Source organism: Somniosus microcephalus, chromosome 2 (genome assembly GCF_052327205.1).
Source record: "Somniosus microcephalus isolate GS21.2 chromosome 2, FLI_Smic_1.0, whole genome shotgun sequence".
Lineage (NCBI taxonomy): Eukaryota > Metazoa > Chordata > Chondrichthyes > Squaliformes > Somniosidae > Somniosus > Somniosus microcephalus.
The window spans coordinates 65,258,931-65,273,391 of record NC_140988.1 but is presented as its reverse complement, the minus strand read 5'-3'; the positions used below and the strand labels follow the sequence as shown (position 1 = coordinate 65,273,391).

The following is a 14,461-nucleotide window of genomic DNA, read 5'->3' as shown; positions in this document are numbered from 1 at the left end:
GGTAAGCCTGACATCGGCATTGGGGAAAATGCTAGAGTCTATTATAAAAGATGTAATAGCAGAGCACTTGGAAAGCAGTGACAGGATCGGACAAAGTCAACATGGATTTACAAAAGGTAAATCATGCTTGACTAATCTCCTGGAATTTTTTGAGGATGTAACTGGCAAAATAGATAAGGGAGAACCAGTGGATGTGGTGTATTTGGACTTTCAGAAGGCTTTCGATAAGGTCCCACATAAGAGATTAGCGTGCAAAATTAAGGAACATGGGATTGGGGGCAAGGTATTGACTTGGATAGAGAACTGGTTGGCGGACAGAAAGCAAAGAGTTGGAATAAACGTGTCATTTTCCGAGTGGCAGGCAGTGACTAGTGGGGTACCGCAAGGATCGGTCCTAGGACCCCAGCTGTTCACAATATATATTAATGATCTGGACGAGGGAATTGGATGTAATATCTCCAAATTTGCAGACGACACAAAGCTGGGTGGGAGGGTAAGCTGTGAGGAGGATGTCGTCAAGCTCCAGTATGATTTGGACAGGTTGGGTGATTGGGCAGAAACTTGGCAAATGCACTATCATGTGGATAAATGTGAGGTTATCCACTTTGGTGGCAAAAACAGGAAGGCAGATTATTATTTGAATGGCAATAGATTGGGAGAAGAGGAAGTGCAAAGAGACCTGGGTGTTATTGTGCACCAGTTGCTGAAGGTAAGCATGCAGGTGCAGCAGGCGGTTAAGAAGGCAAATGGTATGTTGGTCTTCGTAGCAAGAGGGTTCGAGTACAGGAACAAGGATGTCTTGCTACAGTTGTACAGGGCCTTGGTGAGGCCGCACCTTGAGTATTGTGTGCAGTTTTGGTCGCCTTACCTGAGGAAGGACGTTCTTGCCATGGAGGGAGTGCAGCGAAGATTCACCAGGCTGATACCTGGGATGGCAGGAATGACGTATGAGGAGAGATTGTGTCGATTGGGCTTATACTCACTGGAGTTTAGAAGATTGAGAGGGGATCTCATCGAAACCTATAAAATTCTGTCAGGCCTGGACAGACTAGATGTAGGAAGGATGTTTCTGATGGCCGGGGAGTCCAGAACCAGGGGTCATAGTCTAAGGATAAGGGGTAAGCCATTTAGGGCTGAAATGAGGAGGAATTTCTTCACCCAGAGAGTGGTGAACCTGTGAAATTCTCTACCACAGAAGGCGGTGGAGGCCAGTTCATTAAATATATTCAAGAAAGAGTTGGATATATTTCTTGAGGCTAAATGGATCAAGGGATATGGGGAGAAGGCAGGGACATGGTACTGAATTTGGATGATCAGCCATGATCTCATTGAATGGCAGAGCAGGCTTGAAGGGCCGAATGGCCTACTCCTGCTCCTATCTTCTATGTCTATGTCTAACCAGCAGTCCTTAAAGGGACCAATGGAGGCTGCTCAGAAAAAGGCCCCAAAACTTTCAGAAATTCTGGCCTAGAAATTGGATAGCGCTTGAAAACAGCTGTGAGAGGGCAAGGCACAGACTACCCGCGCCAGTTACAATCAATGCCTGCTCATTATAATGATTTGTGCATGCAGATGTTATTCATTGGCTGCATGCCTCTTGGGGTGGGGTGGGGGGGGGGGGGTGCGGTGTGGTGATAGTGGGAGGCCAGGAAGCTACTTAAAGGAAGCCAGCACCACTTAAAAGGGAGGTGCATTCTGGCTGTGAGACCTGTACTGCAACCTCTGCAGGAAATGAGTAATGGAGGGAGAGAGCAGACATCAAGGTTCTCTGATGCTGCACTGGAGATCTTGTTGCAGGCAGCGGAGAAGGGGAGGGACATCCATTTTCCCCCACAAGGCAGAAAGCCCTCCAGGCATCTATTGCTGAGGCAGTGCGAGGAGATTACTGTGGAGATCAATGACAGGAGCATTGCCCAAAGAACATGGCTACAGTGCTGGAAAAATTCAATGCTCTAACTAGAGCTGTCATGGTAAATTGATTGCTAAAATATTTTATCACAGCTGTGCAACTCACAGCCTCATTAAGTACAACACTCTCAACACTGCCCTCCCTCACTACACTGCACCACACTTCACTAAACATCCTTCTCCATATACTCACACACTCAGCACTATTAGAAATTTAACTTACCCACAGCTCACATCTCACACACACTCTCAGCTATTCCACCATTCTCCAAACACCTCACAACTTTCACAAACACACTTCACTCTTTCTTGTGGGAGAAGGTCACACACACACCGGGCAACAGGCTGCCACCGGAAGAGGAAGAACCCCTCTGCAGACCCTTTCTCCCCTTGAAGAGATTGTGCTGCCCATTATGGGTTGGGGCAGATTGAAGGCCATGGCCACTGGTGATGCTGGAGGAGATATTGAGCAGGGTTTCTTCATACCTAATTGTGATATCTGAGTGGTAAGGTCAGAAACTGTGATAAGCCAGACTTCAACACCAAAACTTTAACTGTTTAATTATACATATGTAGCAGAGAACATAGCTTACAGGCTGCCAGCAAGATACTTCTATTTCTTATTGCACGAGTACCAAGATGGAGGATCAACCTCTGAGTCATACCCAGAATGCAATGCCACTACCTTAATAAGTGGTGTGCCAGGACTTTACCTTAAAACACTGGTAATTGTTATCCCTTACTATTTGTCTCCATCTGGTGGATAACTTAAGCATTACATCCCAGATTACTATATCCCCTCCCTCTTATGTTTACAATAATTTCTTAACAACATTCTTAAAAAGTCCACAAGGAAACTCCTTTAACGATAGTCCATACTGAACAAATCTAGCAGGTCGTGATCAATCTCTTTGGCGGCTTGTGAACCCTTGTCGAACGTCTTACAGTCAAGTCTCTGCTTGATTATGGTAGAGCCACCTGCTGCTCCCGAGCAGTACTCAGAGTATCTGACTCATAGAAACATAGAAACATAGAAGATAGGAGCAGGAGTAGGCCATTCAGCCCTTTGAGCCTGCTCCGCCATTCAACGAGATCATGCCTGATCATCCAAACCCTAGCACCCGGTCCCTACACCGGCAGCCATCCCACCCAAGCCCTATCCCCGTAACCCCACATATTTAATCCCCCCTAACACTAAGGGCCAATTTTTATCATGGCCAATCAACCTAACCCGCACATCTTTGGACTGTGGGAGGAAACCAGAGCACCCAGAGGAAACCCACGCAAACACGGGAAGAATGTGCAAACTCCACACAGGAAGTCACCCGAGGCCGGATTTGAACCCAGGTCCCTGGCGCTGTGAGGCAACAGTGCTAACCACTATGCCATCTGCTACGATGGTTTCCTCTTGACGAAGGGGTCCAGGTATAACTGGCTCTGTTCGTGGTGCTGGTACCACCAATGCATTTGGATAACTGGGGACCAACTTGTCCTCCAACATTTCCTCTGGAACCTCCAGTTCGATTTCCCCTTGTCTGGTCAGTATCTGATCCACATGTCGGCGTACTACCTGACCAGTTCCCACCATGACCGTATATGATACTGGACCGGTCATTGAGTCTATGATGCCAGGAATCCATTTTGGACCATAACTGAAATTCCTGGTAAGGACCGCATCTCCTTCTCCAAAACTGCGGCTCTTTGTCCTTCTGTCATGGTTCTCCTTTTGTTTGATTTGTCGGTTTTCCACCTTCCTTTTTAGATCTGGGTGAACCAGGTCAAGAGTGGAGCGTAGTCGACGTCCTAACAACAACTCAGCAGGAGAGAGTCCTGTGGTAGATTGAGGTGTTATTCTGTAACTGAACAGAACTCGTGACACTTTTGCTGCCAAACTCTCTTCTGCACTTTTTTTCATCATCTCCTTAAATGTTTGTACGGCCCTCTCTGCAAGTCCATTTGAAGATGGATGATATGGAGCTGAAGTCACGTGCACTATGCCATTGTTTCTCATGAACTCTTTTGTTTCTGTACGCACAAAACACGTGGCATTGTCACTTACTACGATCTCCGGTATCCCTTGATTACTAAAACTCCTACGCAGGCAGCCTATAGTAACAGTAGATGAAGCAGAATTTACAGGATAAACATCCATCCATTTGGAATGTGCATCAATGATTATGAGGAACATTTTTCCCATAAATGGACCCGCATAACCTACATGTAGTCTTCTCCATGGTTTATCTGGCCACTCCCAGGGGTGGAGAGGAGCCGCTGCTGGTGCCTTCCTGTGTACTTGACAAGTGCTGCATGTCTTGACAAGATTTTCTAGCTCCTCATCTAGCTTTGGCCACCACAAGTAACTCCTTGCCAAGGCTTTCATGCGCGAAACTCCCGGATGACACTGATGTAGTTGCACTAGGATAGACTGTCGTGCTGGCTGTGGAATAATCACTCGTGCTCCCCACAACACGCAACCATCCTGCACACTCAGCTCTGTCTTCCTGACACTGTAAGGTGTGAAATCAGTCCCTTCCGGATGTTGTGGCCAACCCCTCAATTCAATTCAATTCAGTTCAATTTTATTTGTCATATATGCAGCAGACGTGTGTACTGCACAATGAAATGTTGATTTTTACGAGTCCTCCCAACATTGGAATAAATATGGCATAACAATGATAAAAATACTAATAGAAATACTAATAGAAAGATAGTAATAATAAATAAAACAACAGGCACGGTGGCATAGTGGTTAGCACTGTTGCCTCACAGCGCCAGGGACCCAGGTTCAAATCCGGCCTCGGGCGACTGTCTGTGTGGAGTTTGCACATTCTCCCCGTGTCTGCGTGGGTTTCCTCCGGGTGCTCCGGTTTCCTCCCACAGTCCAAAGATGTGCGGGTTAGGTGGATTTGGCTATGATAAATTGACCCTTAGTGTTAGGGGGGATTAAATACGTGGGGTTACGGGGATAGGGTGGGATATGTGTCGGTGCAGGCTCGATGGGCCGAAATGGCCTCTATCTGCACTGTGGGGATTCTGTGATTCTGTGATAATAAATAATAATAAAGTAATCGTTCATGAGTCTTATGGCCTGGGGGTAGAAGCTGTTTTAAAACCTGTTGGTACGAGGCCGTATGCTTCGGTATCTCTTACCGGACGGGATGCAGGGCGAAGAGGTTGTGGCTGGGGTGACTCGCGTCTTTAATGATTATCAGGGCCTTCCCCCGGCACCTCTCGGGGTAGACATCCTCATTACATATTCTCAGACTCTAGACAGTACTGGATCTTTACCTGTCCATGTCCTTACTTGTTCTGCGATCACAATTGCCGTATCCGTGTCCTCCAACATCAAAACTCTGTCCTCTGGAGCTGCACGGATAGGCGTACCTGGTAGTGGAAGATGGCTCAAGGCACCTGCGTTCCCATGGTACTTGCCCGCCTTGTAAACGATGACATACTCATACGCCCTTAACGTCACTGCCCACCTCTGGATCTGGGGTGACACCATCTGTGGTACTGCTTTCATCTCATTAAAAAGAGATAGAAGAGGTTTATGATCGGTGCATATGGTGAATTTCCTGCCATATATGTACTTGTGAAACCTCTGTAACCCAAACATTACTGCTAATCCCTCTTTATCTAACTGGGAATAGTTTTTTTCTGCTGGGGTCAGAGTTCGAGACATAAACCCTATCGGTCTTTCTGTTCCATCTTCCAAGCTTTGTGAAAGAACTGCCCCCACCGCGTAAGGTGAAGCATCACAAGAGAGAATGATGTCTTTCTCTGCATTGTAGTGAACCAGCACATCCGAGGACAGCATCAGTTTCTTGGACTGTTCAAATGAAACCCTCTGTTCCTCTTCCCACTGCCACTGTGTCTCCTTGCGCAGTAGTTTGTGAAGAGGTGCTAATACTGTTGCCAAGTTTGGTAAAAACCTGTTATAATAGATTAGCAGTCCCAGGTAAGCTTTTAATCCAGTCACATTTGTAGGTGCTGGGGCCTCCTGCAGTGCTTGTACCTTCTCCTTAATTGGATGGAGCCCTGTGGCATCCACTCTATGTCCCAGGAACACGGCCTCATTCCCCAGGAAAGTGCACTTACTCCTCTTGAGCCGTAACCCCGCCTTATCCAATCTTTGTACAACCTCTCTCAGAGTGCTCAGATGCTCCTGGTCGGTTCTTCCCATCACCAGAATGTCATCCAGATAGATTGAAACATGTGGAATCCCTTGCAGTACACCCTCGATAGTCCTCTGGAAGATAGCTGGACTAGATGAGACACCGAATGGCAAATGGTTATAGGTAAACAAACCCTTGTGTGTATTTATGGTTACATACTTCTTGGATTCCTCATCTAGTGTAATCTGCAAGTATGCATGACTCATATCCAGCTTCATGAATTTCTTCCCTCCAGCCAGGTTTGCAAAAAGATCCTCAATTTTGGGAATAGGATACTGTTCAAGTTTAGACACCCTATTTACTGTCAATTTATAATCTCCACAGATTCTTACCGAATTGTCTGGTTTTAAAACAGGTACAATGGGAGCTGCCCATTCTGAACCTTTTACGGGTTCCAGAATGTTCTCTCTCAAAAGACGGTCAAGCTCAGCCTCTACCTTCGGTTTCATGGCATATGGCACAGGACGTTGTTTAAAAAACCTTGGCAGTGCCTCCTTGTCTACATAAATCTTAGCTGGGGGGCCATTAAATGTTCCAAGTTCTTCCTTGAACACCTTCTCACGTTCAATCAACACGTCTTGCAAAGACAATTGTTTGCCTCCCTCTAGTTGATTTATTGCTCCCCAATCTAATTTAAGTTCTCGTATCCAGCCCCGACCTAACAAGTTTGGTCCAGAACCCGATACAACAACTATAGGTAGCTAGCTGTTCCACGGTCTCCCTGTGTTTCACAGTTACAGTAGCTGTACCCAATGTCGCCACTCATTCACTGGCATAGGTTTTAAGCTGCATAGAGCAAGACTTTAATTCTGGAACTTTTGCACGGTTCCACAATTTTGAGTACTCTTCCCTGTTCATTATGGTAACACCACATCCGGTATCCACCTCAAAGTTGACCTTAGATTCATTTACTATCAGTTGCAAAGTGATAGGATCCTCTTTTGGAATGTCCTCTACCATACTATGCAATATGAACATGTTGTCTTCTTTCTCAGCTTCTCCACTGATGTGATGTGCTCCCTGTTTTTTCACTTCTCTTACTAGGTTTTGCTTTCCTCCCCCTTTAGGTTTGTATACCTCCAGGGTAGCTTTTGCTCGGCATGCACATTTTATATGTCCTTTCTTCCCACACTTGTGGCACTTTTCCTCCAGAAACCTGCATTCCCTCGCCAGGTGATCTCCATTGCATCTATAACATGCCTTTAAATGCTCACGTTGTGGTTTCCGACTCATATTTAACTTGTGCACAACCGGACCTCCAACTCGCTTTGCCGTAGCCCAGTCTGAACCTTGTATTTTGTTTACATCATGGTTAGCTGTCTCTATTAATTGAGCAAGTTCCAACGCTTTTTCATACGTAAGCCCAGTCTCGGACAATAATCTCCTCTGCATTCGAGCATCCATTATCCCGTAAACAAGCCTATCTCTCAGCATGTCTTTCAAACTGTTCCCGTAATTGCAATCATGTGCCAGTTTTCTCAACACCGCTACATAATCCAATACAGTCTCTCCCAGTTTCCTGTTCCGTGAATTAAATTTGAAATGCTGTACAATCTCACTCGGTCTGGGATTGAAATGTTCCTTTAGCAAGTCCACTAAGTTAGCAAATGGTACATCTCCAGGCTTTTCAGGACTGCATAAGTTTGTCATTAAACTATACGTCTGACTCCCCACGGAAGTGAGCAAAATAGCTCTCCTTTTCCCGACATCAACTATATTATTTGCACAAAGAAATGCTCCAGTAACTCACAGTACTCTTTCCAAGTCTGCAGCTGAACATCAAAAGCAGAGAGCTGTCCTACCATAGCAGCCATGACTTCTTTGATTCAGTGCTTTTCTTTTATTTCTCCTTCTTCAAGTTGAGATCCGTTTATTCTCGTCGCCAAATGTGATATCCGAGTGGTAAGGTCAGAAAATGTGATAAGCCAGACATCAGGAACCAAAGCTTTAACTGTTTAATTATACATATGTAACAGAGAACATAGCTTACAGGCTGCCAGCAAGATACTTCTATTTCTTATTGCACGAGCACCAAGATGGAGGATCAACCTGAGTCATACCCAGAATGCGATGCCACTACCTTAATAAGTGGTGTGCCAGGACATTACCTTAAAACACTGGTAATTGTTATCCCTTACTATTTGTCTCCATCTGGTGGATAACTTAAGCATTACTTCCCAGATTACTATACTAATCCTCTTTGTCTCTTCTGACTTCTCCCTCACTCCACACACTCTGCATGGCAAGCTGCAGATGCTTTCAACATCCAGTTCTTTTTCTCTACTCTCCCTCACACAACAAACTAAACCTTGTCCTTCTCTTTAATTTCAGCTGTTGAGAGTGTCAGACCCTCTCAGCCAGTGGAGGAAGATGAGAGCAGTGTAGATGATGCACCACCACTTGATCTGACTCTCGCAAGCACTGGCTCGGATATTGACATGACACGGACTGTAGAAGCTAGGGTAGAAGAGTGAGCTGCACAAGGTGATTTACTGAACACAAGTGCGTAGGATAGAGGGATTGGATGCCACAGCTCCCAGCTTGCTGGAGAGTAAGGGCATATACTAGCTCTGCTGCAGAGGACTCAGATGATGACTTCAATGGCCCAGGCTACGGAAGAAGGCTAATGGACATACACCAGGAAATGTTTGCTGTAATGGGCAGCCTGCTGGATTGCTTGTGCACAATTTTGTGGAACATGGAATAGTCCACCTCCAACTTGTCTCAGGCTTTGCGCTAAGCATGGAGCCCATTCTGTCCAACATGGACTGAGTGGTCAGCTCCATCAGCAATGCAGTGGAACCCACCATGATGGAGTACCTCATGATGAACTGACAGCTTCCATCGAAGCACAAACTGCTGCCATGGAAGCTCAGGCGGCTGCCACCTTGGCTTGGGAGCTACTGCTGAAAGGGGCATCCAGGGCATCACATCAATCCAGCACTTTGTTCTCCAGCAGATCCCTCGGAGTGTGGAGACGCCATCCCAGGAATATGACCTTGGCTCCATGGGAGAGGAATTTGCTGTTCTCTCTTAGGATGACATCATGCCAGTTACCCTGCCAGCCACTCCGTTAGTGCCCTTGCCAGAGCCCTTCAACCAGCCGACCCAGACTGCTGCAGCCCAGGCCGTGACGGTGCAGTCTGCAGCCAGGCCCTCTAGACCCAGAGCTGCTTGCGGTCATCTTCCAAGGCCATCTGGAATGTCCTCAATGGAAGGTCAGCAGACTTCCACCTCCCAAGGTCCAGTCACTGGGGAGGAGCAGCAGAATAGGAAAATTACCACACAAGACAAGCACAGAGGGTTTGCACAAGGGTTTGCACAAGAGTGATTAGTCATTTCTTTTGTCAATGCTGACATGATTTGTTTGATATATTTGTTTTTAGATCAGGATTTGGTTTTGGTTTTAGTCTTTTTAGTAAAATGAGGCAGAACCAATAAGTCTGGAGTGAAGGAAGGCAATCGGATGGTGGGTGTAAGAATAGTGGTAAGGATTATGCAACTGTTGGTGAATGAGGAATAAGAGGGCTAGCTTAGTTGAAGCATTTCTCGATGATCTTGTCACTTAGAGCTTAAGCAAATAGAGGCTCTTGTGGTTGTTGGCTCACCTCTCTTCTTTCTCCTCCTCTCCCTCCTCCTGCTCCTCTTCTTGCTCCTGTAATTGTTGCGGCCCAGGTGGTGGTAAGGGCTGATATCTCATGATGACAAAGTTGAGAGGCATGCAGCAGACAATGACAAATCTGGATACCCTCTCAGGGGTGTACAGCAAAGCTCCTCCGGAACGGCCAGGCAATGGAGGGGTTCCTTAAGCATCCGATTGTTTGTTCATTCATGTTCCTTGGGGCAGCATAGCTCTCATTGTAGGTCTGCTGTGCATGTGTGTGCAGGTTCCTGACCAGAGTCATGAGCCATGTCCGGAGGGGATAACCCTTGTCAGCCAATACCCATCCAGGTTAGAATAAAGGCGGCACAGAGGACTGTCGCAGGATGAAAAAGTCATGACTGCTGCCAGGATAGAAGGCACAGACCTGCATGATGCGCTGTCTGTGGTCGTAAACCAGTTGTACGCTGAGGGACTGGAATCACTTTCAATTGATAAAGATGCTAGGCTGGTTATAAGGAGCGCACATGGCAATATTGTTGCAGCCAATGGCACCTTGCACCATGGGGAAGTCTGCCATTTGTGCAAAACCTCAGGCCCTCTCATCCTGCTTCTCTCTGTCAATAGGGAAGGAGGTGTAGGTGTTTCTCCTGTGTACAGAGCCTCGCTGACCTCCCTGATACATCGATGCACTGCGAGCTGTGAGATGTTGCAAATTTCACCTGTTGCAGCCTGAAAGCAGCCTATGGCATAAAAGTTCAGTGTGATGGTGACCTTCACAGCCACAGGCAGTGCTGTCCATGCTCTGGTTTGAGGGTGGAGTTGTGGCTGGAGCAGGTGACATAGATCAGTGACAGTCTCCTTGGTAAAGCGAAGGCACCTCATATTGCTCCTCAATCAAGTTGAGGTAGGAGAAGTGCTCCCTGAAGACCCTCTGTGGATAAGGCTTCCTGTTAAGTGCCCTCCTCTTCCTCCTCCCTCTTCTGGTAGCTTTTCCTGGTCTGTCATATCTTCAAAGCTGCTCCCTCTTGTCCTCTATTACCAAAGGCAGCCCTACCAGACCACCCATGTCTGGAGCCAGACTATTTGTGAGGCAAAGAGCAACAACAGTGAAAAAGCAGCAAGACCTTTCCCTGTGCAGACAGAGTGAACTTTCAAGAGTGCTAGAATTCAGCAAAAAAACTGAGAAAGTTAAGTAGTAACCACAAAAACTAACTGCAACTAACCTGTAAGTACTGCATGATGGCTTTAAATAGCACTGGCAATCAGGGCTTCATGCTGGTTAGCGCCATGGTGCTCTGTGTGAGGTCAGCATGTGGCGAATGAGGCACTGGGTGAGTCCAAAATGGAAAGCATGTCCATTAAGAAGCACAGGATCCTAAATTTATAATTATTAATTTCAACTTAGAATTCTACCGGTGTGCGCTCCTGCACCAGGATGACCACCTCTACCAATATGGTGGGTGGCTTGCGCTTCCTGCCCACCATATAGGGGAATTAGTAAGCCGCTTTGCACCTGAAAAACGACAACGACACGGCCCAATTTCTAGACCATTGTTTTATGTGGAGTGGGAAGTTGTAGGAATGCTGGTCTTGGCTTCACAATGCTGGCAGACCACCCTCAACCCCCTCCCAATCACAACTCTCCCTGACTTACCCGTGTGTTTTGGCGCTGGCTGAAACTGGTTAGTTCTCGACAGGTGAGCTGCATCAGCAACCTGATTGGTGCACGCAGCTTGGCTGAATTAGAATGATCAGGCCTGAGAATGAATTTAGAAATATAGAAACATAGAAAAATAGGAGCAGGAGTAGGCCATTCAGCCCTTCAAGCCTGCTCCTCCATTCAATATGATCATGGCTGATACTCTCTCGCAATACCATATTCCCGCTCTCTCCCCATACCCTTTGACGCCTTTTGCTTCTAGAAATCTATCTATCTCCTTCTTAAATATATTCAGTGACTTGGCCTCCACAGCCTTCTGTGGTAGAGAATTCCATAGGTTCACCACCCTTGTGGAGTGAAGAAATGTCTCCTCATCTCAGTCCTAAATGTCCTACCCCATATCCTGAGACTGTGACCCCTTGTTCTAGACACCCCAGCCAGGGGAAACATCCTCCCTGCATCCAGTCTGTCTAGCCCTGTCAGAATTTTATACATTTCAATGAGATCCCCCCTCATTCTTCTAAACTCTAGTGAATTGCACCCAATTTCAAGCAGTAACAAATTGAGGCCCTATCTGATCTGTCAAGGATGATACTTGTGCCCTTGTCCTTGTGCCCTAGTGCCCGCCCTTGTCCTTGTGCCCTAGTGCCCAACAGAAAGGGTAGTATTCTAGCACAGTGCCACTTTGTAAAGAATAAATCAAATAAAGTCAAGCATTATCTGAAGCCCTCCTCAACATGTTTTAGTTTCTTGAGGGACCTTGAGGATTTAATTTCCTTTGGTAATGCAGTGATGATGTATTTGCATAAAATTCCTTTGTGTACTATTTTAAGATAATCATTAACCCATTTAAAATAAAAAATAAAATGGGAAATACATTAACCAGTACTCTACCAGAAGACATGACATCTTGTTTCTTTGTTCTGAAATATTTCTGAGCTGATGTATTCAAAATGTACTCTTGATGATTTTATTAATTCATATATTTTCTACACTTCAAATGAAACAAGTGAAGATGACTCGGGAAAAGTACAACATCACATCACAGCCTGGCAAGCATCAGAAAATCACCTAGCACACCCCCTGCACAAGCTCTGCTAGTTGACCTTAGTCTTGTGTTTACAGATCGTTGCTTCAGCTTCTCATTCCCATCAGCAAGAGGCAAACAGATTTTGATTCGTTTTCAGCAGAAGTCCACTAAACAGTGAAATCACATTCAAATCTGGGTGGTTTCTTCATTGATACTTAATTAGACTACACCCAGTTCAATAGTAATTGAATTAAGAACAAACAGGAGATTGGTACCCAATCAGATATCTGGATTGATGTATCTATTTAATTGGATATTAGAATTTGAACTATCAAATCACTGTCACACACTTGCTGCCAGGTTATCTTGCTACATGGTACATTAACATAGCAGAAATGTCTATTACTTAGCATAAATAGTTGTGAGTATTGCTTTATCCATTATTATTGAAATAATTTGGCTGTATTGTATTTCATTATATGCTTCTACATGTTTAAAGTCGGTCCCTTTGCATGTGCCCATTTCTAATTTCTAAATTCTGATATCTTGATTACAATCACTAAAATGCCCACCTTGGAATGATCTATAATTATTTGTTTAATGAGAGAAAAGGGTAAAAGAGACAGTAAGAATGACTATCCTGCACCCCTTACCACAGCTTAAGTCAGGTGGTATGATTTGAAATTCACCCAACTTGAAAGTAGCTAACCCCAGGTAAATTCCCATGGTTAGGTCATTGGCATGAGCTGGTTATTTGCCAAGTGGGAATACCACCTATCAATGGTTGAGTTGTGCACCTTTGCTGGCCTAAAATGCCTGCACCAATGGAAATTACCCACAGGCTCTCAGCTTCTGTCTGAAACAGTAAGTAAGTGGTTTCCAGCCTTGCTCGTCTCCTTACTGCCCTCCATCCCTAACATTTACACTTACAGTACAGGAGGTTTAAAGAAGTTGCTAGCAGCTCTTTTGCAGATCCTTCAATCGGAAGGGGCTGGCAGTAACCTCGATCATTCACATTCTCTGGGTGCGTCCCTTCTCCAGCAGATGCAGGGCAAAACCTCCAGAAAATGACACGGGATGCAGAATGACATCACACCCACATCATTTATATCAATTGTAAATTCTCCTGCCTGATTCTCCTTCCTGTCTCCACCGGGGATCTGTCATCAAATGTACATCAAAGGGGGTGGAGACCCAGTGTTACATGTTTCCACTTCCCAACACCCTCATCCTAATGTCCCAGATATTGACTCACACAGGATGCTGAAGAGAATCTGCCCCAATTGTTATCTTTTATCATTCTGAATCACATGTGTGTAAACAATAATGCAAAATCAATAAATTGTAAATGAAATTGTAAGTGTTGGCAAAGCTGTGTAATTGGTCCATTCATTGTATGTTAGTTTCTGTACACAACCAATAGTGCTTAATACTTTACAATATTGGAATCAATATGCAATCAATTACCCAAATATTCAGAAATTGAAACAGGATATTTCCCAAACTGTTTGAATAAATAACATCCCACTGTCGTCATTTTGACAGTTTGTAACATTACTGTACCTGTATAACAATCAGTTGTACTTATTACACAATCCACTCCATGCCAGACTGATTGAATTCACAAGTCAATTATTTCATAAATATACTGAAAACGTGTTAAATATTTTACCAGGAAACTACTTGGAGATGTGAACTATAACGATGTAAATAGTTGTTTGAAACTTTTCATAATTTTTTGGCTAGCAAAATGCAATCTTTAAATATATTTGAAATCCATCATAACATACAACAGGTACTGGAGTGAACTAGATCTCCGAGAATAAATAATAAATGAAGGAATTATGAATACGAGTCCTTGGAATGATTAATGTCCCATCAGTTTCAGGGGACATTCATTACTCAAGTCAATTAACTAACTGTAAATGTGCATAAATGAAAGAGAATTAAGGTGCCTTTAATGCAATTATTATCCAGAATCCCTGCTATCACCATATATTTAAAAAAACCTTCGGTGCAGGCTCGATGGGCCAAATTGGCCTCTATCTGCACTGTGGGGTTTCTGTGATTCTGTGATATCTGAG

At 45.0% G+C, this 14,461-nt stretch overlaps 1 protein-coding gene across 2 annotated transcripts in view; it reads left to right on the top strand.

Annotated features, from left to right (window-relative positions):
* LOC147122742 (interleukin-8-like) overlaps window positions 1–13,909 on the top strand; it is a 267,783-nt gene extending 253,874 nt beyond the window's left edge. The window contains exon 4 of one of the 2 annotated variants that reach the window (XM_086010020.1): window positions 12,363–13,909. The gene's annotated coding sequence lies outside the window, so the exon portion shown is untranslated. Of the gene's footprint in view, window positions 1–12,357 lie in introns of both variants that reach the window. The other variant, XM_086010014.1, reaches the window with a different exon arrangement.
* Window positions 13,910–14,461: the final 552 nt, after the last annotated feature.